Source organism: Narcine bancroftii, chromosome 14 (assembly GCF_036971445.1).
Source record: "Narcine bancroftii isolate sNarBan1 chromosome 14, sNarBan1.hap1, whole genome shotgun sequence".
NCBI lineage: Eukaryota > Metazoa > Chordata > Chondrichthyes > Torpediniformes > Narcinidae > Narcine > Narcine bancroftii.
The window spans coordinates 9,462,065-9,467,855 of record NC_091482.1 but is presented as its reverse complement, the minus strand read 5'-3'; the positions used below and the strand labels follow the sequence as shown (position 1 = coordinate 9,467,855).

Below are 5,791 nucleotides of genomic sequence, written 5' to 3'. Positions count from 1 at the left end.
TCCTCTGAGATCTCAAGTGCTCTGTATCAGACCAAAGACTGATTCGACCCGTAACGAGCATAATAAGTCGAAAAACATTGCTTTTGATCATTCTCTTTTTTTTAACTCTCAAAAAGGTGCTTCCTGTCAATTTTGAGTGGTCAACTGAGAAAAAGCGGGTTGTCTCGAGTCATTTATTTTCCCCCCAGACCTCGTGGAAAAGGAAGAACTTGGCTGCAGTGAGTTATTGAGGATGCCTACTGACCTTAAAATCTGAAACTCTTATACCTTCAGCTGTTATCCCTGAATATCCTGGACACAAGACCAACAGCATTGAAACAGTGCTGACTCGAGGTTTCATCAGCCAAATATTATTTTTGATTGAACTTAAACTGATTTCTCCTTTATCCACTGAGTACTTAAAAATGTAGCTTAATTTAGACCATTAGTGCATCATGACTTGCACTTACAATAGTACAAGAGTTCTGATTTCCTATGCAGTAGTCTGATAAAGTTTCATAAATGCTAAATATTTTTTAATTTAAACAATGATTCAAAATCTGCTTCTGCAGTTGAGTTTGTTGAGATCAAGGTTCAAGAAGCAGCAATAGCTTGTACATGTAAAATATCCATAGTGGCATACTGTTAATAGAACCATAGAACAATACAGCATAGAAGCAGGCCCTTCAGCCATTCTAGTCTGTGCTAAACTATTATTCTATCTAGTCCCACTGACCTGCACCCCATCCATAGCCCTCCATACCCCTGCAATCCATGTACCTGTCCAGATTCTTCTTAAAAATTAAAATTGAGCCTGCATTCACCACTTCAGCTGGCAGCTCATTCCACACTCCCACCACTCTGTGTGAAGAAGTTCCCTCAAAACATTTTCCCTTTCACCCTTAACCCATGTCCTCTGGTTAGTGTCTCAACTACCTTCAATGGAAAAAGCCTACCTACATTTACTCTGTCCAGTCCCCTCATAATTTTAAATACCTCTATCAAATCTCCCCTCATTTTTCTACGCTCCAGGAAATAAACTGTTTCATCTTTCCCTGTAATGTTCTTAAAATATTATCTTGTGTGATACTAATGGAGTTAACCTGGGGATATTTTCTGGTTCCTTTTTGAATATATGGAGTGTACAGCAGAACTTAAATCAATGTTGTCTTCAATACTTCTGATGTAACTTAGAAACAGAAAGGTGACTATTTTATCATCCATGCTTTCTGCCTACGAGTCTATCAGTAGAAATGCAAATGATTGCCATGTATTTGCCAGCCTACACTTACTGAGAAGTGAATCTAATAATTATGGAGCATCATATTGTGCAGCAAGCCATTCATGGCCACCTCCAGATGAGCAGAGAATCTGTTTAAGGTGTAACTTGACTTGAGTATTCATCATATCACTGAACACAGAACACCACTTGAATGGATATCAAAGGATATGTTGGAAATAGAAAGACTAGTTTTCTGCAGAGATGGGAACAACATTAAGTAGGAAAAATTTTAATGAACGAATAGTTTATTGTCCCAGATTCATAAAACCTACCAATTGCAATTTAAGAAAAATTGACATGTAAGAAGAGTAAAAAAAGATAAACATGAAAGGAAGAAGGGGGTGGGGGGGGGAGTAAGTATTGCCCAAATGGCTGGTAAAAGGTTGTTGAATTAAAGGTTGTTTCCCAGAAGGGTGTTGGACTATGTATCTGGACTCGGCATTATAATTTGTATTTATCTATCTGAAACTGCACTGGAAATCATTACATTCCTCACACACAGGAAATCAAGGTGCAAGAATCCACAATGCCCTAGAAAGGAAAGGATTGTTTGTGGCCTGCTAAGTTTCTTTAAATTTAATTTGAGGATTTTTTTAAACTGAGTCAGAACCTCCAGATCGCAACTGAAATTTCCCTGTCCATTCACGATGTGCAATGATATTGTCGTGGCCTAGTCATCGAGTTTTACACCCATTTGATCCATGTTCTAATTTCATTTGGAGGCTACAGAATCTAGCGCTGCTGGAAGTTGTATTCCAGCAGAGAAAGGGGTGCTTTCCTTTTGTGGAGATGGCAGACTCAGATAGAAAAGGCAGCCTCATTTGGCTGAGTTGAGAACTGTCCAGAGATCTGGGCTGGAAATGAGTATTGAGACCAACCTGTACAAATTTTTCCCTCAACCACTGGAGGAATACCCAGTAGCCTTTTAGTTTCTATACTCAAATACAGTTCTGATTTTTGATGCAACAGTGTTTCACATTTACAATTGAAAGTGTAATTTTTTTAATTTTTGAAAGCATGTATTTTTATTCCACCAATACGAACTAACTTTTTACTTAATTCTAACTCATTGGTAAGTTATTTAAATATAGTAATTTTGGAAAATGCCAGTACTACGGGGTATTCATTTTACAAATGAAAGTGATGTGAAGTTCATCTTTTAACCAATCTCAGGGCAAAAAAAATTAACATTAAAAACTTTTAACTGTCAGAAAACAAAATTTAAATGGTATTTTTCAAGCCAGTGTTTCTTGTAATTCAAGGTTAATATTTTTACTCAAATTCAATCATTGTTCAGGCATTCTTCTCATTAGAAATGTCTATAAATCGAGAAATCCGTGTATTTTTTGTTTTAGAAGCTTAGTCGTTGCTGTACCCCGGTTAACTATGCAATTCTTAATCAGTCATAGAGCCTTCCTGGGCAGAAATGGCACCAAATTCTTTGAACAGCTCATTTCTTCATGAACTCTAGCAAATGTAATATTACGTCAGCAGAAATATTTCTTTTGCTTATTAATTAATTTTTGATAGATTTCATTTTGAATCACCATTGTGTTTTCTGGTCGTTTAATACTATGAAAGTTAATTTAAATAAAATGTTTAAAATTGAAGTGGTAATAAAATGTGATCGTCTTCAATGTTGTTTTGTTTCAGGTTCCTTTGAACCAGTGATATATTTAAGTTTAAGTGTCATTGGTACACACTTTGTGACCAATTCTTGGATAAGTCTATCGATGAAAAGGAACTGATTTTTTTTTTCATTCGTATTTATTAGCTTGTCTGAAATCACACTAATTTAGCTTGAAATGTGAATTCAACTATTTTGCATGTTGCTCTTTCATCAATTATCGTTGTCTAAATTTTTAGTTCCAAGGAATGGGGAAGAGAAAAAAAGATGCTTTACTTTAAAGAAAGTGTGCAATAATGGGACAATGCAACCATTGAATCGAGCTGCCTGGAGCTTCACTGTATTGCAAATCTACACAAGGGCATACAGAGGATCAGCAGATCCTTTTATGCTGAACTGCACAACACGAAACCTACAGACAGAATGGCCTCCCAGAATTTCCTGTCTTCTAAAACTGAGGTCTTAGACAACAGCCAATTATCCTGGGGGAGCTGACAGACTCCATCAGTTCATTTTGATCAAGTAAAACTTCCGGAAGCGATGGCCTACCAGCTGAGTTGTGCGTGACTCTGTGGGACTGGGTGGGCCCAGATCCGCTGGAAGTATACAACACTGTCCTCTTGGCAGGCAGCATGTCAGACTCTATGAGGAAGGGCATCATTACCCTTATCTTCAAACAGAAGGAGGAGGAGGATATTAGGGATTGGAGACTGATTAACTATAGAGTCCTATCCAAGGCCATTGCCAATTTGAGTCAAGTCTGCCAGGCAGGAAAATCTTTGACAACCTCGTGCTGCTCAGAGCTGCCATCACCTATGATGGCACCTTAGACCAGGAGAAGGCTTTTGACCAGATATTGCACGCATTCATGATGAATGTGCTCTCCAAAATGGGCTTTGGAGACAGAATCCATAATAAACTCCTCTACATGGTCATCCATAGCAGAGTCCAAATCAGTGGGTAAGAAACAGATTCCCTATCATCTGGAGTCAGTTAGGGTTGCCTGCTCTCTCCAGTTTTATTTGTGTGCTGCATGGAGCCCTTCATTGAGAGCATGAGAGGAGTAACATTGCCAGCAGGTGTAGGCACTCAGATCAAGGCCTCCCCATACATGAATGATGTTACCATCTTCTGTTCAAACACAAGATTGGTCTACAGACTGATCAACATATCTGGCCTTTTTGAGGCAGCATTGGGTGCCACGGTAAACCAGCAGAAGAGCAAGACAATGCTCTTCGGTAACTGGTCTGACCAGTCTTCCATCCCCTTAACAGGCAGATCCAACTACCTGAAGAGGATGGGGATCTGGTTTGGAGGGGTCAAGGCATCCAACAAATATTGGAGTGGATCACAAAGTTGCACCAGAAATTGGGCCTGTGCATGTGATGTTCCCTCTCAATGATGAAGAAGAACTTGGTCATCAGGTGCAAGGTGTTGTAAGTGGCGCAGGTGTATGGCCCATTCCTCACACCTCCATATGCCGGTCACCAGAGTAGTCTGGTCATGTGAGGATCCAAGATGGAAAGGGTCTGAAAGGTTGCCAGTCGACAAGGGCAAGGGCGTACCCATCGTGGCCCTCATCCTGATGGCCACCTTTGTGTGTTGCTGCTTCAGGCTGTGCATAGGACCAAAGTACAAGGGCACCATTCTGCTATGTGCTGAGGTTCTACCTGTCCTAGGTGTTGTGAAGGATGTGCCTAGCCCACTTGTTGAGTAACACCCCAGTCAGCTGGACCTTGCCACACCACTTTGTCCTGCAGACATTGAGAGACAAGGACATGATGGGATGGTTCCTGGAGCAGACTGTCCACGTCATCTGGTGGAATGTCTCATCGCTAGAACTCACAAATAAGCACCAGGACTTGACCTGGATGGCAGAAAGAGGAGCCCTCTCAGTCAGATCCTTCCTGTACAACGGAACATCCCCCACAACCTATGTTATTCCCAAGATGTCTGCAGTGGAGTGGAGACAGTTGCCCCTCTCTTTGCAGAATACAAATTTACTAAGAGTGTGTGGAGAAGGATGCAAGGGTCCTTGTCACAGTTCATCCCCAGCAGCAGCGTGACAAGAAGCCCCTCTGATCTAAGGGCTCTTCACGGTGTAAGGTAAAACATCATGAGATGGGAATGTGTAAGGAGTTACCCTGTACAGGGCTGTAACAAGATGTGAATGCATCCTTGTACTTACAAGATAAGAAAGACATTGATGGATTGAGAGGCAGGAAGCTAGCAGGGAAAGGATAGCAACAGTTTTAGTCATTGGACAAGTAATGATATGATGATGTTCTAAGCATGTATCCAAGGGTATAAAAAATCACCATTTTGCTGATAACGGCAGAATGCATTCTCCGACTAACATGGTTAGTCGCAAGTGTTACAATCCGGTAATAAAGAACAAAGAACCCTGATTTCGACTCAGCCTGGTGTTTGTCTCACTCATTCATGAACAAAGCAGACCTAACAACGGGGACACACACAGTCAGACAACTAGAACTGCTGGAAGACCATCAATTTGGTGAAAAATGCATTTTGGTCTGCCTGAAACTTGTTGGTCTTTCAGTACATGGATATGTCGGTGAGGGAATGCTGCCAACTGGCACATTTCAGGCTGCAGGAGTACATGCTGAGGGATGCACTGAGGCTTGGCGCAGTCACCGCGAAGGTGCTGTGGGGAAGAATCATAGTCCAGAGTCCTTCCATTACCAGGGATTGAATCTGAGGGGAAACTCCTCAAGCAACAGAAGGGAGGGTAATGACAAGATGTCACCGTGGTGGTCATGGTGTAAATAGAAATTAACGTAACAATCTTCAGTGACAGGAATGAATGGGTACAAAACCAAGAGTGGGAAGAGACTGCATGTTTTCCTTTTGTGAATAACTCATTGTGAATAAAGTTTTTTTTA

General features: G+C 40.9%; 1 protein-coding gene across 7 annotated transcripts in view; it reads right to left on the bottom strand.

Annotated features, from left to right (window-relative positions):
- Nucleotides 1-5,791, bottom strand: part of LOC138749191 (spermatogenesis-associated protein 22) — a 204,905-nt gene that overhangs the window by 160,494 nt on the left and 38,620 nt on the right. The gene's annotated exons all lie outside the window — the stretch shown is intronic.